General features: G+C 48.7%; 14 non-coding genes across 14 annotated transcripts; all 14 read right to left on the bottom strand.

The window, feature by feature from the left end:
* Nucleotides 1-1,384: 1,384 nt before the first annotated feature.
* On the bottom strand, nucleotides 1,385-1,462 carry LOC135227516 (small nucleolar RNA SNORD115). The gene has a single exon (XR_010317679.1). It is a non-coding gene; the product is annotated as a small nucleolar RNA SNORD115 (small nucleolar RNA).
* Nucleotides 1,463-3,080: 1,618 nt separating this feature from the next.
* LOC135227308 (small nucleolar RNA SNORD115) lies at nucleotides 3,081-3,161 on the bottom strand. The gene has a single exon (XR_010317474.1). It is a non-coding gene; the product is annotated as a small nucleolar RNA SNORD115 (small nucleolar RNA).
* A 1,618-nt stretch (nucleotides 3,162-4,779) lies between these two features.
* LOC135227515 (small nucleolar RNA SNORD115) lies at nucleotides 4,780-4,857 on the bottom strand. Its single transcript, XR_010317678.1, has one exon. It is a non-coding gene; the product is annotated as a small nucleolar RNA SNORD115 (small nucleolar RNA).
* A 1,618-nt stretch (nucleotides 4,858-6,475) lies between these two features.
* Nucleotides 6,476-6,556, bottom strand: LOC135227307 (small nucleolar RNA SNORD115). The gene has a single exon (XR_010317473.1). It is a non-coding gene; the product is annotated as a small nucleolar RNA SNORD115 (small nucleolar RNA).
* A 1,618-nt stretch (nucleotides 6,557-8,174) lies between these two features.
* LOC135227514 (small nucleolar RNA SNORD115) lies at nucleotides 8,175-8,252 on the bottom strand. Its single transcript, XR_010317677.1, has one exon. It is a non-coding gene; the product is annotated as a small nucleolar RNA SNORD115 (small nucleolar RNA).
* A 1,618-nt stretch (nucleotides 8,253-9,870) lies between these two features.
* LOC135227306 (small nucleolar RNA SNORD115) lies at nucleotides 9,871-9,951 on the bottom strand. The gene has a single exon (XR_010317472.1). It is a non-coding gene; the product is annotated as a small nucleolar RNA SNORD115 (small nucleolar RNA).
* Nucleotides 9,952-11,569: 1,618 nt separating this feature from the next.
* LOC135227513 (small nucleolar RNA SNORD115) lies at nucleotides 11,570-11,647 on the bottom strand. Its single transcript, XR_010317676.1, has one exon. It is a non-coding gene; the product is annotated as a small nucleolar RNA SNORD115 (small nucleolar RNA).
* Nucleotides 11,648-13,265: 1,618 nt separating this feature from the next.
* Nucleotides 13,266-13,346, bottom strand: LOC135227305 (small nucleolar RNA SNORD115). The gene has a single exon (XR_010317471.1). It is a non-coding gene; the product is annotated as a small nucleolar RNA SNORD115 (small nucleolar RNA).
* A 1,618-nt stretch (nucleotides 13,347-14,964) lies between these two features.
* LOC135227512 (small nucleolar RNA SNORD115) lies at nucleotides 14,965-15,042 on the bottom strand. The gene has a single exon (XR_010317675.1). It is a non-coding gene; the product is annotated as a small nucleolar RNA SNORD115 (small nucleolar RNA).
* A 1,618-nt stretch (nucleotides 15,043-16,660) lies between these two features.
* LOC135227304 (small nucleolar RNA SNORD115) lies at nucleotides 16,661-16,741 on the bottom strand. The gene has a single exon (XR_010317470.1). It is a non-coding gene; the product is annotated as a small nucleolar RNA SNORD115 (small nucleolar RNA).
* Nucleotides 16,742-18,359: 1,618 nt separating this feature from the next.
* Nucleotides 18,360-18,437, bottom strand: LOC135227511 (small nucleolar RNA SNORD115). Its single transcript, XR_010317674.1, has one exon. It is a non-coding gene; the product is annotated as a small nucleolar RNA SNORD115 (small nucleolar RNA).
* Nucleotides 18,438-20,055: 1,618 nt separating this feature from the next.
* On the bottom strand, nucleotides 20,056-20,136 carry LOC135227303 (small nucleolar RNA SNORD115). The gene has a single exon (XR_010317469.1). It is a non-coding gene; the product is annotated as a small nucleolar RNA SNORD115 (small nucleolar RNA).
* Nucleotides 20,137-21,754: 1,618 nt separating this feature from the next.
* LOC135227510 (small nucleolar RNA SNORD115) lies at nucleotides 21,755-21,832 on the bottom strand. The gene has a single exon (XR_010317673.1). It is a non-coding gene; the product is annotated as a small nucleolar RNA SNORD115 (small nucleolar RNA).
* A 1,618-nt stretch (nucleotides 21,833-23,450) lies between these two features.
* On the bottom strand, nucleotides 23,451-23,531 carry LOC135227302 (small nucleolar RNA SNORD115). Its single transcript, XR_010317468.1, has one exon. It is a non-coding gene; the product is annotated as a small nucleolar RNA SNORD115 (small nucleolar RNA).
* Nucleotides 23,532-24,829: the final 1,298 nt, after the last annotated feature.

The raw sequence follows: 24,829 nt of genomic DNA, 5'->3' as shown, positions 1-24,829 counted from the left end.
GCTACGCTTTTTCCACATATAGCCCCAAGTATGGACAAAATCGAGACACACACTTCTCGCCCATTAGTGAGACTGCTGACCCTTGACAGAAAGGCAGACACGTGCCAGATCAAGACAAGGCATAGAGGACTCCGAATGGAGAAAAATACTCAGGAAGTCCCAGCCAAGAACAGGCTATTCATTTGATCAGCCCCGGCTAATGTCTACGAGGAAGCCAAATCTGTGTCCACAGGCACTGTTCCGTGCACGAGCACTTCCAGGAAATGACATCCAAGGGTTCCCAAAACTGGGGATCTTCAAATGAGCTGTGGGACACTCGGAAGAGGGCTTTCACCAAGAATTTGGCCCCAAATTCAACTAGGCATTTCCAGAGTTTGATTTCACCCTTGTGCCATGGAGAGACACAGTCCAGGCCACCTCATTCCCAAAGAATGGGAACACAGGGAACACATCTCCTCCTGTTTATCAACCATCAGAGGATTCCTTGGCACAAAGAGAGCAGGAGTCTTATGGAACCTCTACAGGATTCCAACCAACTCTGTAGGAGCAGTGATCTTTGCACATGTGCAAGGCAGCACTTACGCCTGCTTTCACTGTCCAGAGCTCCAGGGAAACATGACTTCCTGTGGCATGAACCTGAAAGTGCTCCTGACCCTCGTGTGCCCTTCACACCTGGCATCGACCCTGACTTTAGATTTTCTATGCACTTATCTGTGCAGCTACCTTCACTTGAAAGCTGGAGCCAGCTATCGGACTACTGAGTCGCTCATCCAGTTTCAAGATTCATGGGAAATGCGCCCTGCAAATCCTACGAGTCCAACCGCAACTGACACACGCGTTCAAATACAGCAAGTTGACCAGTCTCCTGTAGAGCTCTGAGCCATTCACATCTCATAAATGTCTCAGGAAAACACATTTTTCTAGTTGGCCGATTCTCCCCTTTCAGTAGGCCGTATCGGACTTGGACGCAGGCTATCGAAGATGACTCCAGCACACAGGTTTCAGGATTCTCTGATTCCTAAGTATCCACCCACGCACATCACCGCCACTTAGTCAACCAGGCAAGGTCAAGCAAACACCAGGGGACATGCCTCAGCTTTGTCAGCAAACCCTACTGCCTTTTGAGGTGTATCCTCACTTGCCTAAGTGTCAGATGGGGCCAGGGCAAATCACGGGAAATCCCTCACCTTTTGTCCTCGCAACGGTGAACTCCTCGGAGGCAGGTTGTGCTAAAGGACACAAAAAGAGGAAAGGAGCCAAGGAATCAGCCTGACCAAAATCGGCCACCCAGGTCTTTTGGATTACTTGGTGCAGGTGAAAGAAATCAAAATGGGAGTCCGCTCTAAAGAAGATCTGGAAGGCTGGGCCAAAGGACTTTCCCACAGGGCCTCAGCATAACCTCTCTGAGCATGATTTTTAGGTCATCATCTCTCTTCCAGACAGATTATGTCATCATTGACCCCAGCCATATCACTCCCCAGGAAAAATCCCCTGAGACCTGAAGATGCTTACCACAAATGTCTTCCTTCCACCCAGGAAGGACAGTGGATGAGAGCGTTCCCACATCATCTTCCAGTTTCCCGGGCAGTTGGCTTGACCCCCGTGAAAGCAGGACAAGACACATCGACCTCACTAACCCTTTGAAAAGGGGAAGTGGGTAAGACAGAGATCCCAGAGGAGAAACTCATTTCCCTAAGGCTATGCTTTCAGCCAGACATTCGCGAACACATGGACAAAATCAAGACAGCCATTTGCAACCCGCTGGGGAGTCTGCTGACCCATGACAGAAGGAGAGAATCATGCAATATTCAGAAGAAGGCAGAGAGGTCTCTGGATGTAGCACAAATTTTCAGGAGGACCCAGGCAAAAGGAGCCTTTGCAATTGATTAAGCCTGACTGATGTGTTGAAGGCTGCCAAATATGTGTCCACGGGCACTGTCCAATGTGTGCAGACTCCCGGGAAATGGCACGCAAGAGTCCCCAGCACCGGGGGATCTTCAAATCAGCTGGAGGACATTTAGAAAAGAATAGCTTTCCAAGAATTCTGCCAACACTTGTTAAAATTGCCACAGTCCTTCAACGCTTTCATTTCACCACTGAGCCATGGAGAGACACAATCGAATCTACCTCAGGCCCCAATAATCCCCAGAGAGGGATCACATCTCCTCCTGGATATCAAGCATCAGAGGATCCCGTGGGGCACACGGAAAAGGAGTTCTATGGAATCTCTACAAGATTCCAAAGATCTGTCAAGAAAATGATCTTTCCACATGTGGAAGGCAGCAGTTATGCCTGCATTTCCTGATTAGACTCTCAGCGGATCATGACCTCCTGTGGCATGAACCTGAAATGAGTCATGACGCTCGCGACCCACTTACCGAATGGGATTGAACCTGCCATTAGCTTTTTGACTCAGATATTGGTGCTGCTGCCTTTTCTTGAATGCTACAGCGAGGTATCAGGCTACTCAATTCTTCATCCAATACCGAGATGTCTGGGAAAGATGCCCTAGAGATCCTAAGAGTCCAGTCGCAACTGACACAGGCTTTCAACTCTGGCAAGTCTCTCTGGTTTCTCCAGTAGAGCTGCTACACACTCCCATCCCGTAAAGAGTTGAGAGTTGAAAATATTCTCAAACTTCCGTAGACATACCCGACTGGGAACCGGACTAGCAAAAATTACTCAAGTGGAAATTCTTCTAGGTCCCTGTGCTTCCTAACTATCCACCCGTGCATATCACCGCCACTTGGTCAATCGGTCAGGTCAAGCTCAAAGCAGGGGACACGTCTCAGCTTTTCCACAAAACCCGACTGCCTCTTGGGCTCCCTTTTCACTTGTCTAAGTATCACCAGAGACAAGGGAAAACCGTCGTCATTCACTCACCTTGAGTTCTTTCGGTGGTGAATCTCTTGAAAGCAGGTCTCTCTAAATGACAGAAAAAGAGGAAAAGAGCCAAGGAATCAGCATGGCCAAAATCGGTCAGGGAGGAGTTTTTGATCACTTGGTGGAGGAAAAAGGGATCACAACGGGGGTCCACTCTAAAGCAGATCATTCATGTTAGTGAAAAGGAGTTTCTCTCTGGGCCTCAGCGGGATCCTATTGAGCATGATTTTTATGTCATCATCTCTCTTCGAGACAAGTTGAGGTGTCTTCATTGACCCGAGACATCTCAATCCCCGGGAAAAATCACCTGAGTCTTCAAGTTCCTCACCACCGATATCGTCCATCCAGCCCGCAATCACGCAGGATGAGAAGGTTCCCACATCCTCTTCCGGTTTCCCGGGGAGTAGCTTGACCCTCATGAAAGCAGGAAAACAGGCTTCGACCTTGCAATCCTTTTAAGAAGGGCAAAGAAGTAAGTCAGACATCAGACGAGAGACATTCATTGCCTAACAGCTACGCTTTTTCCACATATAGCCCCAAGTATGGACAAAATCGAGACACACACTTCTCGCCCATTAGTGAGACTGCTGACCCTTGACAGAAAGGCAGACACGTGCCAGATCAAGACAAGGCATAGAGGACTCCGAATGGAGAAAAATACTCAGGAAGTCCCAGCCAAGAACAGGCTATTCATTTGATCAGCCCCGGCTAATGTCTACGAGGAAGCCAAATCTGTGTCCACAGGCACTGTTCCGTGCACGAGCACTTCCAGGAAATGACATCCAAGGGTTCCCAAAACTGGGGATCTTCAAATGAGCTGTGGGACACTCGGAAGAGGGCTTTCACCAAGAATTTGGCCCCAAATTCAACTAGGCATTTCCAGAGTTTGATTTCACCCTTGTGCCATGGAGAGACACAGTCCAGGCCACCTCATTCCCAAAGAATGGGAACACAGGGAACACATCTCCTCCTGTTTATCAACCATCAGAGGATTCCTTGGCACAAAGAGAGCAGGAGTCTTATGGAACCTCTACAGGATTCCAACCAACTCTGTAGGAGCAGTGATCTTTGCACATGTGCAAGGCAGCACTTACGCCTGCTTTCACTGTCCAGAGCTCCAGGGAAACATGACTTCCTGTGGCATGAACCTGAAAGTGCTCCTGACCCTCGTGTGCCCTTCACACCTGGCATCGACCCTGACTTTAGATTTTCTATGCACTTATCTGTGCAGCTACCTTCACTTGAAAGCTGGAGCCAGCTATCGGACTACTGAGTCGCTCATCCAGTTTCAAGATTCATGGGAAATGCACCCTGCAAATCCTACGAGTCCAACCGCAACTGACACACGCGTTCAAATACAGCAAGTTGACCAGTCTCCTGTAGAGCTCTGAGCCATTCACATCTCATAAATGTCTCAGGAAAACACATTTTTCTAGTTGGCCGATTCTCCCCTTTCAGTAGGCCGTATCGGACTTGGACGCAGGCTATCGAAGATGACTCCAGCACACAGGTTTCAGGATTCTCTGATTCCTAAGTATCCACCCACGCACATCACCGCCACTTAGTCAACCAGGCAAGGTCAAGCAAACACCAGGGGACATGCCTCAGCTTTGTCAGCAAACCCTACTGCCTTTTGAGGTGTATCCTCACTTGCCTAAGTGTCAGATGGGGCCAGGGCAAATCACGGGAAATCCCTCACCTTTTGTCCTCGCAACGGTGAACTCCTCGGAGGCAGGTTGTGCTAAAGGACACAAAAAGAGGAAAGGAGCCAAGGAATCAGCCTGACCAAAATCGGCCACCCAGGTCTTTTGGATTACTTGGTGCAGGTGAAAGAAATCAAAATGGGAGTCCGCTCTAAAGAAGATCTGGAAGGCTGGGCCAAAGGACTTTCCCACAGGGCCTCAGCATAACCTCTCTGAGCATGATTTTTAGGTCATCATCTCTCTTCCAGACAGATTATGTCATCATTGACCCCAGCCATATCACTCCCCAGGAAAAATCCCCTGAGACCTGAAGATGCTTACCACAAATGTCTTCCTTCCACCCAGGAAGGACAGTGGATGAGAGCGTTCCCACATCATCTTCCAGTTTCCCGGGCAGTTGGCTTGACCCCCGTGAAAGCAGGACAAGACACATCGACCTCACTAACCCTTTGAAAAGGGGAAGTGGGTAAGACAGAGATCCCAGAGGAGAAACTCATTTCCCTAAGGCTATGCTTTCAGCCAGACATTCGCGAACACATGGACAAAATCAAGACAGCCATTTGCAACCCGCTGGGGAGTCTGCTGACCCATGACAGAAGGAGAGAATCATGCAATATTCAGAAGAAGGCAGAGAGGTCTCTGGATGTAGCACAAATTTTCAGGAGGACCCAGGCAAAAGGAGCCTTTGCAATTGATTAAGCCTGACTGATGTGTTGAAGGCTGCCAAATATGTGTCCACGGGCACTGTCCAATGTGTGCAGACTCCCGGGAAATGGCACGCAAGAGTCCCCAGCACCGGGGGATCTTCAAATCAGCTGGAGGACATTTAGAAAAGAATAGCTTTCCAAGAATTCTGCCAACACTTGTTAAAATTGCCACAGTCCTTCAACGCTTTCATTTCACCACTGAGCCATGGAGAGACACAATCGAATCTACCTCAGGCCCCAATAATCCCCAGAGAGGGATCACATCTCCTCCTGGATATCAAGCATCAGAGGATCCCGTGGGGCACACGGAAAAGGAGTTCTATGGAATCTCTACAAGATTCCAAAGATCTGTCAAGAAAATGATCTTTCCACATGTGGAAGGCAGCAGTTATGCCTGCATTTCCTGATTAGACTCTCAGCGGATCATGACCTCCTGTGGCATGAACCTGAAATGAGTCATGACGCTCGCGACCCACTTACCGAATGGGATTGAACCTGCCATTAGCTTTTTGACTCAGATATTGGTGCTGCTGCCTTTTCTTGAATGCTACAGCGAGGTATCAGGCTACTCAATTCTTCATCCAATACCGAGATGTCTGGGAAAGATGCCCTAGAGATCCTAAGAGTCCAGTCGCAACTGACACAGGCTTTCAACTCTGGCAAGTCTCTCTGGTTTCTCCAGTAGAGCTGCTACACACTCCCATCCCGTAAAGAGTTGAGAGTTGAAAATATTCTCAAACTTCCGTAGACATACCCGACTGGGAACCGGACTAGCAAAAATTACTCAAGTGGAAATTCTTCTAGGTCCCTGTGCTTCCTAACTATCCACCCGTGCATATCACCGCCACTTGGTCAATCGGTCAGGTCAAGCTCAAAGCAGGGGACACGTCTCAGCTTTTCCACAAAACCCGACTGCCTCTTGGGCTCCCTTTTCACTTGTCTAAGTATCACCAGAGACAAGGGAAAACCGTCGTCATTCACTCACCTTGAGTTCTTTCGGTGGTGAATCTCTTGAAAGCAGGTCTCTCTAAATGACAGAAAAAGAGGAAAAGAGCCAAGGAATCAGCATGGCCAAAATCGGTCAGGGAGGAGTTTTTGATCACTTGGTGGAGGAAAAAGGGATCACAACGGGGGTCCACTCTAAAGCAGATCATTCATGTTAGTGAAAAGGAGTTTCTCTCTGGGCCTCAGCGGGATCCTATTGAGCATGATTTTTATGTCATCATCTCTCTTCGAGACAAGTTGAGGTGTCTTCATTGACCCGAGACATCTCAATCCCCGGGAAAAATCACCTGAGTCTTCAAGTTCCTCACCACCGATATCGTCCATCCAGCCCGCAATCACGCAGGATGAGAAGGTTCCCACATCCTCTTCCGGTTTCCCGGGGAGTAGCTTGACCCTCATGAAAGCAGGAAAACAGGCTTCGACCTTGCAATCCTTTTAAGAAGGGCAAAGAAGTAAGTCAGACATCAGACGAGAGACATTCATTGCCTAACAGCTACGCTTTTTCCACATATAGCCCCAAGTATGGACAAAATCGAGACACACACTTCTCGCCCATTAGTGAGACTGCTGACCCTTGACAGAAAGGCAGACACGTGCCAGATCAAGACAAGGCATAGAGGACTCCGAATGGAGAAAAATACTCAGGAAGTCCCAGCCAAGAAGAGGCTATTCATTTGATCAGCCCCGGCTAATGTCTACGAGGAAGCCAAATCTGTGTCCACAGGCACTGTTCCGTGCACGAGCACTTCCAGGAAATGACATCCAAGGGTTCCCAAAACTGGGGATCTTCAAATGAGCTGTGGGACACTCGGAAGAGGGCTTTCACCAAGAATTTGGCCCCAAATTCAACTAGGCATTTCCAGAGTTTGATTTCACCCTTGTGCCATGGAGAGACACAGTCCAGGCCACCTCATTCCCAAAGAATGGGAACACAGGGAACACATCTCCTCCTGTTTATCAACCATCAGAGGATTCCTTGGCACAAAGAGAGCAGGAGTCTTATGGAACCTCTACAGGATTCCAACCAACTCTGTAGGAGCAGTGATCTTTGCACATGTGCAAGGCAGCACTTACGCCTGCTTTCACTGTCCAGAGCTCCAGGGAAACATGACTTCCTGTGGCATGAACCTGAAAGTGCTCCTGACCCTCGTGTGCCCTTCACACCTGGCATCGACCCTGACTTTAGATTTTCTATGCACTTATCTGTGCAGCTACCTTCACTTGAAAGCTGGAGCCAGCTATCGGACTACTGAGTCGCTCATCCAGTTTCAAGATTCATGGGAAATGCGCCCTGCAAATCCTACGAGTCCAACCGCAACTGACACACGCGTTCAAATACAGCAAGTTGACCAGTCTCCTGTAGAGCTCTGAGCCATTCACATCTCATAAATGTCTCAGGAAAACACATTTTTCTAGTTGGCCGATTCTCCCCTTTCAGTAGGCCGTATCGGACTTGGACGCAGGCTATCGAAGATGACTCCAGCACACAGGTTTCAGGATTCTCTGATTCCTAAGTATCCACCCACGCACATCACCGCCACTTAGTCAACCAGGCAAGGTCAAGCAAACACCAGGGGACATGCCTCAGCTTTGTCAGCAAACCCTACTGCCTTTTGAGGTGTATCCTCACTTGCCTAAGTGTCAGATGGGGCCAGGGCAAATCACGGGAAATCCCTCACCTTTTGTCCTCGCAACGGTGAACTCCTCGGAGGCAGGTTGTGCTAAAGGACACAAAAAGAGGAAAGGAGCCAAGGAATCAGCCTGACCAAAATCGGCCACCCAGGTCTTTTGGATTACTTGGTGCAGGTGAAAGAAATCAAAATGGGAGTCCGCTCTAAAGAAGATCTGGAAGGCTGGGCCAAAGGACTTTCCCACAGGGCCTCAGCATAACCTCTCTGAGCATGATTTTTAGGTCATCATCTCTCTTCCAGACAGATTATGTCATCATTGACCCCAGCCATATCACTCCCCAGGAAAAATCCCCTGAGACCTGAAGATGCTTACCACAAATGTCTTCCTTCCACCCAGGAAGGACAGTGGATGAGAGCGTTCCCACATCATCTTCCAGTTTCCCGGGCAGTTGGCTTGACCCCCGTGAAAGCAGGACAAGACACATCGACCTCACTAACCCTTTGAAAAGGGGAAGTGGGTAAGACAGAGATCCCAGAGGAGAAACTCATTTCCCTAAGGCTATGCTTTCAGCCAGACATTCGCGAACACATGGACAAAATCAAGACAGCCATTTGCAACCCGCTGGGGAGTCTGCTGACCCATGACAGAAGGAGAGAATCATGCAATATTCAGAAGAAGGCATAGAGGTCTCTGGATGTAGCACAAATTTTCAGGAGGACCCAGGCAAAAGGAGCCTTTGCAATTGATTAAGCCTGACTGATGTGTTGAAGGCTGCCAAATATGTGTCCACGGGCACTGTCCAATGTGTGCAGACTCCCGGGAAATGGCACGCAAGAGTCCCCAGCACCGGGGGATCTTCAAATCAGCTGGAGGACATTTAGAAAAGAATAGCTTTCCAAGAATTCTGCCAACACTTGTTAAAATTGCCACAGTCCTTCAACGCTTTCATTTCACCACTGAGCCATGGAGAGACACAATCGAATCTACCTCAGGCCCCAATAATCCCCAGAGAGGGATCACATCTCCTCCTGGATATCAAGCATCAGAGGATCCCGTGGGGCACACGGAAAAGGAGTTCTATGGAATCTCTACAAGATTCCAAAGATCTGTCAAGAAAATGATCTTTCCACATGTGGAAGGCAGCAGTTATGCCTGCATTTCCTGATTAGACTCTCAGCGGATCATGACCTCCTGTGGCATGAACCTGAAATGAGTCATGACGCTCGCGACCCACTTACCGAATGGGATTGAACCTGCCATTAGCTTTTTGACTCAGATATTGGTGCTGCTGCCTTTTCTTGAATGCTACAGCGAGGTATCAGGCTACTCAATTCTTCATCCAATACCGAGATGTCTGGGAAAGATGCCCTAGAGATCCTAAGAGTCCAGTCGCAACTGACACAGGCTTTCAACTCTGGCAAGTCTCTCTGGTTTCTCCAGTAGAGCTGCTACACACTCCCATCCCGTAAAGAGTTGAGAGTTGAAAATATTCTCAAACTTCCGTAGACATACCCGACTGGGAACCGGACTAGCAAAAATTACTCAAGTGGAAATTCTTCTAGGTCCCTGTGCTTCCTAACTATCCACCCGTGCATATCACCGCCACTTGGTCAATCGGTCAGGTCAAGCTCAAAGCAGGGGACACGTCTCAGCTTTTCCACAAAACCCGACTGCCTCTTGGGCTCCCTTTTCACTTGTCTAAGTATCACCAGAGACAAGGGAAAACCGTCGTCATTCACTCACCTTGAGTTCTTTCGGTGGTGAATCTCTTGAAAGCAGGTCTCTCTAAATGACAGAAAAAGAGGAAAAGAGCCAAGGAATCAGCATGGCCAAAATCGGTCAGGGAGGAGTTTTTGATCACTTGGTGGAGGAAAAAGGGATCACAACGGGGGTCCACTCTAAAGCAGATCATTCATGTTAGTGAAAAGGAGTTTCTCTCTGGGCCTCAGCGGGATCCTATTGAGCATGATTTTTATGTCATCATCTCTCTTCGAGACAAGTTGAGGTGTCTTCATTGACCCGAGACATCTCAATCCCCGGGAAAAATCACCTGAGTCTTCAAGTTCCTCACCACCGATATCGTCCATCCAGCCCGCAATCACGCAGGATGAGAAGGTTCCCACATCCTCTTCCGGTTTCCCGGGGAGTAGCTTGACCCTCATGAAAGCAGGAAAACAGGCTTCGACCTTGCAATCCTTTTAAGAAGGGCAAAGAAGTAAGTCAGACATCAGACGAGAGACATTCATTGCCTAACAGCTACGCTTTTTCCACATATAGCCCCAAGTATGGACAAAATCGAGACACACACTTCTGGCCCATTAGTGAGACTGCTGACCCTTGACAGAAAGGCAGACACGTGCCAGATCAAGACAAGGCATAGAGGACTCCGAATGGAGAAAAATACTCAGGAAGTCTCAGCCAAGAACAGGCTATTCATTTGATCAGCCCCGGCTAATGTCTACGAGGAAGCCAAATCTGTGTCCACAGGCACTGTTCCGTGCACGAGCACTTCCAGGAAATGACATCCAAGGGTTCCCAAAACTGGGGATCTTCAAATGAGCTGTGGGACACTCGGAAGAGGGCTTTCACCAAGAATTTGGCCCCAAATTCAACTAGGCATTTCCAGAGTTTGATTTCACCCTTGTGCCATGGAGAGACACAGTCCAGGCCACCTCATTCCCAAAGAATGGGAACACAGGGAACACATCTCCTCCTGTTTATCAACCATCAGAGGATTCCTTGGCACAAAGAGAGCAGGAGTCTTATGGAACCTCTACAGGATTCCAACCAACTCTGTAGGAGCAGTGATCTTTGCACATGTGCAAGGCAGCACTTACGCCTGCTTTCACTGTCCAGAGCTCCAGGGAAACATGACTTCCTGTGGCATGAACCTGAAAGTGCTCCTGACCCTCGTGTGCCCTTCACACCTGGCATCGACCCTGACTTTAGATTTTCTATGCACTTATCTGTGCAGCTACCTTCACTTGAAAGCTGGAGCCAGCTATCGGACTACTGAGTCGCTCATCCAGTTTCAAGATTCATGGGAAATGCGCCCTGCAAATCCTACGAGTCCAACCGCAACTGACACACGCGTTCAAATACAGCAAGTTGACCAGTCTCCTGTAGAGCTCTGAGCCATTCACATCTCATAAATGTCTCAGGAAAACACATTTTTCTAGTTGGCCGATTCTCCCCTTTCAGTAGGCCGTATCGGACTTGGACGCAGGCTATCGAAGATGACTCCAGCACACAGGTTTCAGGATTCTCTGATTCCTAAGTATCCACCCACGCACATCACCGCCACTTAGTCAACCAGGCAAGGTCAAGCAAACACCAGGGGACATGCCTCAGCTTTGTCAGCAAACCCTACTGCCTTTTGAGGTGTATCCTCACTTGCCTAAGTGTCAGATGGGGCCAGGGCAAATCACGGGAAATCCCTCACCTTTTGTCCTCGCAACGGTGAACTCCTCGGAGGCAGGTTGTGCTAAAGGACACAAAAAGAGGAAAGGAGCCAAGGAATCAGCCTGACCAAAATCGGCCACCCAGGTCTTTTGGATTACTTGGTGCAGGTGAAAGAAATCAAAATGGGAGTCCGCTCTAAAGAAGATCTGGAAGGCTGGGCCAAAGGACTTTCCCACAGGGCCTCAGCATAACCTCTCTGAGCATGATTTTTAGGTCATCATCTCTCTTCCAGACAGATTATGTCATCATTGACCCCAGCCATATCACTCCCCAGGAAAAATCCCCTGAGACCTGAAGATGCTTACCACAAATGTCTTCCTTCCACCCAGGAAGGACAGTGGATGAGAGCGTTCCCACATCATCTTCCAGTTTCCCGGGCAGTTGGCTTGACCCCCGTGAAAGCAGGACAAGACACATCGACCTCACTAACCCTTTGAAAAGGGGAAGTGGGTAAGACAGAGATCCCAGAGGAGAAACTCATTTCCCTAAGGCTATGCTTTCAGCCAGACATTCGCGAACACATGGACAAAATCAAGACAGCCATTTGCAACCCGCTGGGGAGTCTGCTGACCCATGACAGAAGGAGAGAATCATGCAATATTCAGAAGAAGGCATAGAGGTCTCTGGATGTAGCACAAATTTTCAGGAGGACCCAGGCAAAAGGAGCCTTTGCAATTGATTAAGCCTGACTGATGTGTTGAAGGCTGCCAAATATGTGTCCACGGGCACTGTCCAATGTGTGCAGACTCCCGGGAAATGGCACGCAAGAGTCCCCAGCACCGGGGGATCTTCAAATCAGCTGGAGGACATTTAGAAAAGAATAGCTTTCCAAGAATTCTGCCAACACTTGTTAAAATTGCCACAGTCCTTCAACGCTTTCATTTCACCACTGAGCCATGGAGAGACACAATCGAATCTACCTCAGGCCCCAATAATCCCCAGAGAGGGATCACATCTCCTCCTGGATATCAAGCATCAGAGGATCCCGTGGGGCACACGGAAAAGGAGTTCTATGGAATCTCTACAAGATTCCAAAGATCTGTCAAGAAAATGATCTTTCCACATGTGGAAGGCAGCAGTTATGCCTGCATTTCCTGATTAGACTCTCAGCGGATCATGACCTCCTGTGGCATGAACCTGAAATGAGTCATGACGCTCGCGACCCACTTACCGAATGGGATTGAACCTGCCATTAGCTTTTTGACTCAGATATTGGTGCTGCTGCCTTTTCTTGAATGCTACAGCGAGGTATCAGGCTACTCAATTCTTCATCCAATACCGAGATGTCTGGGAAAGATGCCCTAGAGATCCTAAGAGTCCAGTCGCAACTGACACAGGCTTTCAACTCTGGCAAGTCTCTCTGGTTTCTCCAGTAGAGCTGCTACACACTCCCATCCCGTAAAGAGTTGAGAGTTGAAAATATTCTCAAACTTCCGTAGACATACCCGACTGGGAACCGGACTAGCAAAAATTACTCAAGTGGAAATTCTTCTAGGTCCCTGTGCTTCCTAACTATCCACCCGTGCATATCACCGCCACTTGGTCAATCGGTCAGGTCAAGCTCAAAGCAGGGGACACGTCTCAGCTTTTCCACAAAACCCGACTGCCTCTTGGGCTCCCTTTTCACTTGTCTAAGTATCACCAGAGACAAGGGAAAACCGTCGTCATTCACTCACCTTGAGTTCTTTCGGTGGTGAATCTCTTGAAAGCAGGTCTCTCTAAATGACAGAAAAAGAGGAAAAGAGCCAAGGAATCAGCATGGCCAAAATCGGTCAGGGAGGAGTTTTTGATCACTTGGTGGAGGAAAAAGGGATCACAACGGGGGTCCACTCTAAAGCAGATCATTCATGTTAGTGAAAAGGAGTTTCTCTCTGGGCCTCAGCGGGATCCTATTGAGCATGATTTTTATGTCATCATCTCTCTTCGAGACAAGTTGAGGTGTCTTCATTGACCCGAGACATCTCAATCCCCGGGAAAAATCACCTGAGTCTTCAAGTTCCTCACCACCGATATCGTCCATCCAGCCCGCAATCACGCAGGATGAGAAGGTTCCCACATCCTCTTCCGGTTTCCCGGGGAGTAGCTTGACCCTCATGAAAGCAGGAAAACAGGCTTCGACCTTGCAATCCTTTTAAGAAGGGCAAAGAAGTAAGTCAGACATCAGACGAGAGACATTCATTGCCTAACAGCTACGCTTTTTCCACATATAGCCCCAAGTATGGACAAAATCGAGACACACACTTCTGGCCCATTAGTGAGACTGCTGACCCTTGACAGAAAGGCAGACACGTGCCAGATCAAGACAAGGCATAGAGGACTCCGAATGGAGAAAAATACTCAGGAAGTCTCAGCCAAGAACAGGCTATTCATTTGATCAGCCCCGGCTAATGTCTACGAGGAAGCCAAATCTGTGTCCACAGGCACTGTTCCGTGCACGAGCACTTCCAGGAAATGACATCCAAGGGTTCCCAAAACTGGGGATCTTCAAATGAGCTGTGGGACACTCGGAAGAGGGCTTTCACCAAGAATTTGGCCCCAAATTCAACTAGGCATTTCCAGAGTTTGATTTCACCCTTGTGCCATGGAGAGACACAGTCCAGGCCACCTCATTCCCAAAGAATGGGAACACAGGGAACACATCTCCTCCTGTTTATCAACCATCAGAGGATTCCTTGGCACAAAGAGAGCAGGAGTCTTATGGAACCTCTACAGGATTCCAACCAACTCTGTAGGAGCAGTGATCTTTGCACATGTGCAAGGCAGCACTTACGCCTGCTTTCACTGTCCAGAGCTCCAGGGAAACATGACTTCCTGTGGCATGAACCTGAAAGTGCTCCTGACCCTCGTGTGCCCTTCACACCTGGCATCGACCCTGACTTTAGATTTTCTATGCACTTATCTGTGCAGCTACCTTCACTTGAAAGCTGGAGCCAGCTATCGGACTACTGAGTCGCTCATCCAGTTTCAAGATTCATGGGAAATGCGCCCTGCAAATCCTACGAGTCCAACCGCAACTGACACACGCGTTCAAATACAGCAAGTTGACCAGTCTCCTGTAGAGCTCTGAGCCATTCACATCTCATAAATGTCTCAGGAAAACACATTTTTCTAGTTGGCCGATTCTCCCCTTTCAGTAGGCCGTATCGGACTTGGACGCAGGCTATCGAAGATGACTCCAGCACACAGGTTTCAGGATTCTCTGATTCCTAAGTATCCACCCACGCACATCACCGCCACTTAGTCAACCAGGCAAGGTCAAGCAAACACCAGGGGACATGCCTCAGCTTTGTCAGCAAACCCTACTGCCTTTTGAGGTGTATCCTCACTTGCCTAAGTGTCAGATGGGGCCAGGGCAAATCACGGGAAATCCCTCACCTTTTGTCCTCGCAACGGTGAACTCCTCGGAGGCAGGTTGTGCTAAAGGACACAAAAAGAGGAAAGGAGCCAAGGAATCAGCCTGACCAAAATCGGCCACCCAGGTCTTTTGGATTACTTGGTGCAGGTGAAAGAAATCAAAATGGGAGTCCGCTCTAAAGAAGATCTGGAAGGCTGGGCCAAAGGACTTTCCCACAGGGCCTCAGCATAACCTCTCTGAGCATGATTTTTAGGTCATCATCTCTCTTCCAGACAGATTATGTCATCATTGACCCCAGCCATATCACTCCCCAGGAAAAATCCCCTGAGACCTGAAGATGCTTACCACAAATGTCTTCCTTCCACCCAGGAAGGACAGTGGATGAGAGCGTTCACACATCATCTTCCAGTTTCCCGGGCAGTTGGCTTGACCCCCGTGAAAGCAGGACAAGACACATCGACCTCACTAACCCTTTGAAAAGGGGAAGTGGGTAAGACAGAGATCCCAGAGGAGAAACTCATTTCCCTAAGGCTATGCTTTCAGCCAGACATTCGCGAACACATGGACAAAATCAAGACAGCCATTTGCAACCCGCTGGGGAGTCTGCTGACCCATGACAGAAGGAGAGAATCATGCAATATTCAGAAGAAGGCAGAGAGGTCTCTGGATGTAGCACAAATTTTCAGGAGGACCCAGGCAAAAGGAGCCTTTGCAATTGATTAAGCCTGACTGATGTGTTGAAGGCTGCCAAATATGTGTCCACGGGCACTGTCCAATGTGTGCAGACTCCCGGGAAATGGCACGCAAGAGTCCCCAGCACCGGGGGATCTTCAAATCAGCTGGAGGACATTTAGAAAAGAATAGCTTTCCAAGAATTCTGCCAACACTTGTTAAAATTGCCACAGTCCTTCAACGCTTTCATTTCACCACTGAGCCATGGAGAGACACAATCGAATCTACCTCAGGCCCCAATAATCCCCAGAGAGGGATCACATCTCCTCCTGGATATCAAGCATCAGAGGATCCCGTGGGGCACACGGAAAAGGAGTTCTATGGAATCTCTACAAGATTCCAAAGATCTGTCAAGAAAATGATCTTTCCACATGTGGAAGGCAGCAGTTATGCCTGCATTTCCTGATTAGACTCTCAGCGGATCATGACCTCCTGTGGCATGAACCTGAAATGAGTCATGACGCTCGCGACCCACTTACCGAATGGGATTGAACCTGCCATTAGCTTTTTGACTCAGATATTGGTGCTGCTGCCTTTTCTTGAATGCTACAGCGAGGTATCAGGCTACTCAATTCTTCATCCAATACCGAGATGTCTGGGAAAGATGCCCTAGAGATCCTAAGAGTCCAGTCGCAACTGACACAGGCTTTCAACTCTGGCAAGTCTCTCTGGTTTCTCCAGTAGAGCTGCTACACACTCCCATCCCGTAAAGAGTTGAGAGTTGAAAATATTCTCAAACTTCCGTAGACATACCCGACTGGGAACCGGACTAGCAAAAATTACTCAAGTGGAAATTCTTCTAGGTTCCTGTGCTTCCTAACTATCCACCCGTGCATATCACCGCCACTTGGTCAATCGGTCAGGTCAAGCTCAAAGCAGGGGACACGTCTCAGCTTTTCCACAAAACCCGACTGCCTCTTGGGCTCCCTTTTCACTTGTCTAAGTATCACCAGAGACAAGGGAAAACCGTCGTCATTCACTCACCTTGAGTTCTTTCGGTGGTGAATCTCTTGAAAGCAGGTCTCTCTAAATGACAGAAAAAGAGGAAAAGAGCCAAGGAATCAGCATGGCCAAAATCGGTCAGGGAGGAGTTTTTGATCACTTGGTGGAGGAAAAAGGGATCACAACGGGGGTCCACTCTAAAGCAGATCATTCATGTTAGTGAAAAGGAGTTTCTCTCTGGGCCTCAGCGGGATCCTATTGAGCATGATTTTTATGTCATCATCTCTCTTCGAGACAAGTTGAGGTGTCTTCATTGACCCGAGACATCTCAATCCCCGGGAAAAATCACCTGAGTCTTCAAGTTCCTCACCACCGATATCGTCCATCCAGCCCGCAATCACGCAGGATGAGAAGGTTCCCACATCCTCTTCCGGTTTCCCGGGGAGTAGCTTGACCCTCATGAAAGCAGGAAAACAGGCTTCGACCTTGCAATCCTTTTAAGAAGGGCAAAGAAGTAAGTCAGACATCAGACGAGAGACATTCATTGCCTAACAGCTACGCTTTTTCCACATATAGCCCCAAGTATGGACAAAATCGAGACACACACTTCTCGCCCATTAGTGAGACTGCTGACCCTTGACAGAAAGGCAGACACGTGCCAGATCAAGACAAGGCATAGAGGACTCCGAATGGAGAAAAATACTCAGGAAGTCCCAGCCAAGAACAGGCTATTCATTTGATCAGCCCCGGCTAATGTCTACGAGGAAGCCAAATCTGTGTCCACAGGCACTGTTCCGTGCACGAGCACTTCCAGGAAATGACATCCAAGGGTTCCCAAAACTGGGGATCTTCAAATGAGCTGTGGGACACTCGGAAGAGGGCTTTCACCAAGAATTTGGCCCCAAATTCAACTAGGCATTTCCAGAGTTTGATTTCACCCTTGTGCCATGGAGAGACACAGTCCAGGCCACCTCATTCCCAAAGAATGGGAACACAGGGAACACATCTCCTCCTGTTTATCAACCATCAGAGGATTCCTTGGCACAAAGAGAGCAGGAGTCTTATGGAACCTCTACAGGATTCCAACCAACTCTGTAGGAGCAGTGATCTTTGCACATGTGCAAGGCAGCACTTACGCCTGCTTTCACTGTCCAGAGCTCCAGGGAAACATGACTTCCTGTGGCATGAACCTGAAAGTGCTCCTGACCCTCGTGTGCCCTTCACACCTGGCATCGACCCTGACTTTAGATTTTCTATGCACTTATCTGTGCAGCTACCTGCACTTGAAAGCTGGAGCCAGCTATCGGACTACTGAGTCGCTCATCCAGTTTCAAGATTCATGGGAAATGCGCCCTGCAAATCCTACGAGTCCAACCGCAACTGACACACGCGTTCAAATACAGCAAGTTGACCAGTCTCCTGTAGAGCTCTGAGCCATTCACATCTCATAAATGTCTCAGGAAAACACATTTTTCTAGTTGGCCGATTCTCCCCTTTCAGTAGGCCGTATCGGACTTGGACGCAGGCTATCGAAGATGACTCCAGCACACAGGTTTCAGGATTCTCTGATTCCTAAGTATCCACCCACGCACATCACCGCCACTTAGTCAACCAGGCAAGGTCAAGCAAACACCAGGGGACATGCCTCAGCTTTGTCAGCAAACCCTACTGCCTTTTGAGGTGTATCCTCACTTGCCTAAGTGTCAGATGGGGCCAGGGCAAATCACGGGAAATCCCTCACCTTTTGTCCTCGCAACGGTGAACTCCTCGGAGGCAGGTTGTGCTAAAGGACACAAAAAGAGGAAAGGAGCCAAGGAATCAGCCTGACCAAAATCGGCCACCCAGGTCTTTTGGATTACTTGGTGCAGGTGAAAGAAATCAAAATGGGAGTCCGCTCTAAAGAAGATCTGGAAGGCTGGGCCAAAGGACTTTCCCACAGGGCCTCAGCATAACCTCTCTGAGCATGATTTTTAGGTCATCATCTCTCTTCCAGACAGATTATGTCATCATTGACCCCAGCCATATCACTCCCCAGGAAAAATCCCCTGAGACCTGAAGATGCTTACCACAAATGTCTTCCTTCCACCCAGGAAGGACAGTGGATGAGAGCGTTCCCACATCATCTTCCAGTTTCCCGGGCAGTTGGCTTGACCCCCGTGAAAGCAGGACAAGACACATCGACCTCACTAACCCTTTGAAAAGGGGAAGTGGGTAAGACAGAGATCCCAGAGGAGAAACTCATTTCCCTAAGGCTATGCTTTCAGCCAGACATTCGCGAACACATGGACAAAATCAAGACAGCCATTTGCAACCCGCTGGGGAGTCTGCTGACCCATGACAGAAGGAGAGAATCATGCAATATTCAGAAGAAGGCATAGAGGTCTCTGGATGTAGCACAAATTTTCAGGAGGACCCAGGCAAAAGGAGCCTTTGCAATTGATTAAGCCTGACTGATGTGTTGAAGGCTGCCAAATATGTGTCCACGGGCACTGTCCAATGTGTGCAGACTCCCGGGAAATGGCACGCAAGAGTCCCCAGCACCGGGGGATCTTCAAATCAGCTGGAGGACATTTAGAAAAGAATAGCTTTCCAAGAATTCTGCCAACACTTGTTAAAATTGCCACAGTCCTTCAACGCTTTCATTTCACCACTGAGCCATGGAGAGACACAATCGAATCTACCTCAGGCCCCAATAATCCCCAGAGAGGGATCACATCTCCTCCTGGATATCAAGCATCAGAGGATCCCGTGGGGCACACGGAAAAGGAGTTCTATGGAATCTCTACAAGATTCCAAAGATCTGTCAAGAAAATGATCTTTCCACATGTGGAAGGCAGCAGTTATGCCTGCATTTCCTGATTAGACTCTCAGCGGATCATGACCTCCTGTGGCATGAACCTGAAATGAGTCATGACGCTCGCGACCCACTTACCGAATGGGATTGAACCTGCCATTAGCTTTTTGACTCAGATATTGGTGCTGCTGCCTTTTCTTGAATGCTACAGCGAGGTATCAGGCTACTCAATTCTTCATCCAATACCGAGATGTCTGGGAAAGATGCCCTAGAGATCCTAAGAGTCCAGTCGCAACTGACACAGGCTTTCAACTCTGGCAAGTCTCTCTGGTTTCTCCAGTAGAGCTGCTACACACTCCCATCCCGTAAAGAGTTGAGAGTTGAAAATATTCTCAAACTTCCGTAGACATACCCGACTGGGAACCGGACTAGCAAAAATTACTCAAGTGGAAATTCTTCTAGGTCCCTGTGCTTCCTAACTATCCACCCGTGCATATCACCGCCACTTGGTCAATCGGTCAGGTCAAGCTCAAAGCAGGGGACACGTCTCAGCTTTTCCACAAAACCCGACTGCCTCTTGGGCTCCCTTTTCACTTGTCTAAGTATCACCAGAGACAAGGGAAAACCGTCGTCATTCACTCACCTTGAGTTCTTTCGGTGGTGAATCTCTTGAAAGCAGGTCTCTCTAAATGACAGAAAAAGAGGAAAAGAGCCAAGGAATCAGCATGGCCAAAATCGGTCAGGGAGGAGTTTTTGATCACTTGGTGGAGGAAAAAGGGATCACAACGGGGGTCCACTCTAAAGCAGATCATTCATGTTAGTGAAAAGGAGTTTCTCTCTGGGCCTCAGCGGGATCCTATTGAGCATGATTTTTATGTCATCATCTCTCTTCGAGACAAGTTGAGGTGTCTTCATTGACCCGAGACATCTCAATCCCCGGGAAAAATCACCTGAGTCTTCAAGTTCCTCACCACCGATATCGTCCATCCAGCCCGCAATCACGCAGGATGAGAAGGTTCCCACATCCTCTTCCGGTTTCCCGGGGAGTAGCTTGACCCTCATGAAAGCAGGAAAACAGGCTTCGACCTTGCAATCCTTTTAAGAAGGGCAAAGAAGTAAGTCAGACATCAGACGAGAGACATTCATTGCCTAACAGCTACGCTTTTTCCACATATAGCCCCAAGTATGGACAAAATCGAGACACACACTTCTGGCCCATTAGTGAGACTGCTGACCCTTGACAGAAAGGCAGACACGTGCCAGATCAAGACAAGGCATAGAGGACTCCGAATGGAGAAAAATACTCAGGAAGTCTCAGCCAAGAACAGGCTATTCATTTGATCAGCCCCGGCTAATGTCTACGAGGAAGCCAAATCTGTGTCCACAGGCACTGTTCCGTGCACGAGCACTTCCAGGAAATGACATCCAAGGGTTCCCAAAACTGGGGATCTTCAAATGAGCTGTGGGACACTCGGAAGAGGGCTTTCACCAAGAATTTGGCCCCAAATTCAACTAGGCATTTCCAGAGTTTGATTTCACCCTTGTGCCATGGAGAGACACAGTCCAGGCCACCTCATTCCCAAAGAATGGGAACACAGGGAACACATCTCCTCCTGTTTATCAACCATCAGAGGATTCCTTGGCACAAAGAGAGCAGGAGTCTTATGGAACCTCTACAGGATTCCAACCAACTCTGTAGGAGCAGTGATCTTTGCACATGTGCAAGGCAGCACTTACGCCTGCTTTCACTGTCCAGAGCTCCAGGGAAACATGACTTCCTGTGGCATGAACCTGAAAGTGCTCCTGACCCTCGTGTGCCCTTCACACCTGGCATCGACCCTGACTTTAGATTTTCTATGCACTTATCTGTGCAGCTACCTTCACTTGAAAGCTGGAGCCAGCTATCGGACTACTGAGTCGCTCATCCAGTTTCAAGATTCATGGGAAATGCGCCCTGCAAATCCTACGAGTCCAACCGCAACTGACACACGCGTTCAAATACAGCAAGTTGACCAGTCTCCTGTAGAGCTCTGAGCCATTCACATCTCATAAATGTCTCAGGAAAACACATTTTTCTAGTTGGCCGATTCTCCCCTTTCAGTAGGCCGTATCGGACTTGGACGCAGGCTATCGAAGATGACTCCAGCACACAGGTTTCAGGATTCTCTGATTCCTAAGTATCCACCCACGCACATCACCGCCACTTAGTCAACCAGGCAAGGTCAAGCAAACACCAGGGGACATGCCTCAGCTTTGTCAGCAAACCCTACTGCCTTTTGAGGTGTATCCTCACTTGCCTAAGTGTCAGATGGGGCCAGGGCAAATCACGGGAAATCCCTCACCTTTTGTCCTCGCAACGGTGAACTCCTCGGAGGCAGGTTGTGCTAAAGGACACAAAAAGAGGAAAGGAGCCAAGGAATCAGCCTGACCAAAATCGGCCACCCAGGTCTTTTGGATTACTTGGTGCAGGTGAAAGAAATCAAAATGGGAGTCCGCTCTAAAGAAGATCTGGAAGGCTGGGCCAAAGGACTTTCCCACAGGGCCTCAGCATAACCTCTCTGAGCATGATTTTTAGGTCATCATCTCTCTTCCAGACAGATTATGTCATCATTGACCCCAGCCATATCACTCCCCAGGAAAAATCCCCTGAGACCTGAAGATGCTTACCACAAATGTCTTCCTTCCACCCAGGAAGGACAGTGGATGAGAGCGTTCCCACATCATCTTCCAGTTTCCCGGGCAGTTGGCTTGACCCCCGTGAAAGCAGGACAAGACACATCGACCTCACTAACCCTTTGAAAAGGGGAAGTGGGTAAGACAGAGATCCCAGAGGAGAAACTCATTTCCCTAAGGCTATGCTTTCAGCCAGACATTCGCGAACACATGGACAAAATCAAGACAGCCATTTGCAACCCGCTGGGGAGTCTGCTGACCCATGACAGAAGGAGAGAATCATGCAATATTCAGAAGAAGGCATAGAGGTCTCTGGATGTAGCACAAATTTTCAGGAGGACCCAGGCAAAAGGAGCCTTTGCAATTGATTAAGCCTGACTGATGTGTTGAAGGCTGCCAAATATGTGTCCACGGGCACTGTCCAATGTGTGCAGACTCCCGGGAAATGGCACGCAAGAGTCCCCAGCACCGGGGGATCTTCAAATCAGCTGGAGGACATTTAGAAAAGAATAGCTTTCCAAGAATTCTGCCAACACTTGTTAAAATTGCCACAGTCCTTCAACGCTTTCATTTCACCACTGAGCCATGGAGAGACACAATCGAATCTACCTCAGGCCCCAATAATCCCCAGAGAGGGATCACATCTCCTCCTGGATATCAAGCATCAGAGGATCCCGTGGGGCACACGGAAAAGGAGTTCTATGGAATCTCTACAAGATTCCAAAGATCTGTCAAGAAAATGATCTTTCCACATGTGGAAGGCAGCAGTTATGCCTGCATTTCCTGATTAGACTCTCAGCAGATCATGACCTCCTGTGGCATGAACCTGAAATGAGTCATGACGCTCGCGACCCACTTACCGAATGGGATTGAACCTGCCATTAGCTTTTTGACTCAGATATTGGTGCTGCTGCCTTTTCTTGAATGCTACAGCGAGGTATCAGGCTACTCAATTCTTCATCCAATACCGAGATGTCTGGGAAAGATGCCCTAGAGATCCTAAGAGTCCAGTCGCAACTGACACAGGCTTTCAACTCTGGCAAGTCTCTCTGGTTTCTCCAGTAGAGCTGCTACACACTCCCATCCCATAAAGAGTTGAGAGTTGAAAATATTCTCAAACTTCCGTAGACATACCCGACTGGGAACCGGACTAGCAAAAATTACTCAAGTGGAAATTCTTCTAGGTCCCTGTGCTTCCTAACTATCCACCCGTGCATATCACCGCCACTTGGTCAATCGGTCAGGTCAAGCTCAAAGCAGGGGACACGTCTCAGCTTTTCCACAAAACCCGACTGCCTCTTGGGCTCCCTTTTCACTTGTCTAAGTATCACCAGAGACAAGGGAAAACCGTCGTCATTCACTCACCTTGAGTTCTTTCGGTGGTGAATCTCTTGAAAGCAGGTCTCTCTAAATGACAGAAAAAGAGGAAAAGAGCCAAGGAATCAGCATGGCCAAAATCGGTCAGGGAGGAGTTTTTGATCACTTGGTGGAGGAAAAAGGGATCACAACGGGGGTCCACTCTAAAGCAGATCATTCATGTTAGTGAAAAGGAGTTTCTCTCTGGGCCTCAGCGGGATCCTATTGAGCATGATTTTTATGTCATCATCTCTCTTCGAGACAAGTTGAGGTGTCTTCATTGACCCGAGACATCTCAATCCCCGGGAAAAATCACCTGAGTCTTCAAGTTCCTCACCACCGATATCGTCCATCCAGCCCGCAATCACGCAGGATGAGAAGGTTCCCACATCCTCTTCCGGTTTCCCGGGGAGTAGCTTGACCCTCATGAAAGCAGGAAAACAGGCTTCGACCTTGCAATCCTTTTAAGAAGGGCAAAGAAGTAAGTCAGACATCAGACGAGAGACATTCATTGCCTAACAGCTACGCTTTTTCCACATATAGCCCCAAGTATGGACAAAATCGAGACACACACTTCTCGCCCATTAGTGAGACTGCTGACCCTTGACAGAAAGGCAGACACGTGCCAGATCAAGACAAGGCATAGAGGACTCCGAATGGAGAAAAATACTCAGGAAGTCCCAGCCAAGAACAGGCTATTCATTTGATCAGCCCCGGCTAATGTCTACGAGGAAGCCAAATCTGTGTCCACAGGCACTGTTCCGTGCACGAGCACTTCCAGGAAATGACATCCAAGGGTTCCCAAAACTGGGGATCTTCAAATGAGCTGTGGGACACTCGGAAGAGGGCTTTCACCAAGAATTTGGCCCCAAATTCAACTAGGCATTTCCAGAGTTTGATTTCACCCTTGTGCCATGGAGAGACACAGTCCAGGCCACCTCATTCCCAAAGAATGGGAACACAGGGAACACATCTCCTCCTGTTTATCAACCATCAGAGGATTCCTTGGCACAAAGAGAGCAGGAGTCTTATGGAACCTCTACAGGATTCCAACCAACTCTGTAGGAGCAGTGATCTTTGCACATGTGCAAGGCAGCACTTACGCCTGCTTTCACTGTCCAGAGCTCCAGGGAAACATGACTTCCTGTGGCATGAACCTGAAAGTGCTCCTGACCCTCGTGTGCCCTTCACACCTGGCATCGACCCTGACTTTAGATTTTCTATGCACTTATCTGTGCAGCTACCTTCACTTGAAAGCTGGAGCCAGCTATCGGACTACTGAGTCGCTCATCCAGTTTCAAGATTCATGGGAAATGCGCCCTGCAAATCCTACGAGTCCAACCGCAACTGACACACGCGTTCAAATACAGCAAGTTGACCAGTCTCCTGTAGAGCTCTGAGCCATTCACATCTCATAAATGTCTCAGGAAAACACATTTTTCTAGTTGGCCGATTCTCCCCTTTCAGTAGGCCGTATCGGACTTGGACGCAGGCTATCGAAGATGACTCCAGCACACAGGTTTCAGGATTCTCTGATTCCTAAGTATCCACCCACGCACATCACCGCCACTTAGTCAACCAGGCA

The sequence above is a fragment of the Loxodonta africana genome, chromosome 13, assembly GCF_030014295.1.
Source record: "Loxodonta africana isolate mLoxAfr1 chromosome 13, mLoxAfr1.hap2, whole genome shotgun sequence".
Classification (NCBI taxonomy): domain Eukaryota; kingdom Metazoa; phylum Chordata; class Mammalia; order Proboscidea; family Elephantidae; genus Loxodonta; species Loxodonta africana.
The sequence above is the reverse complement of the archived record's forward strand: the minus strand, read 5'-3'. Positions and strand labels throughout refer to the sequence as shown.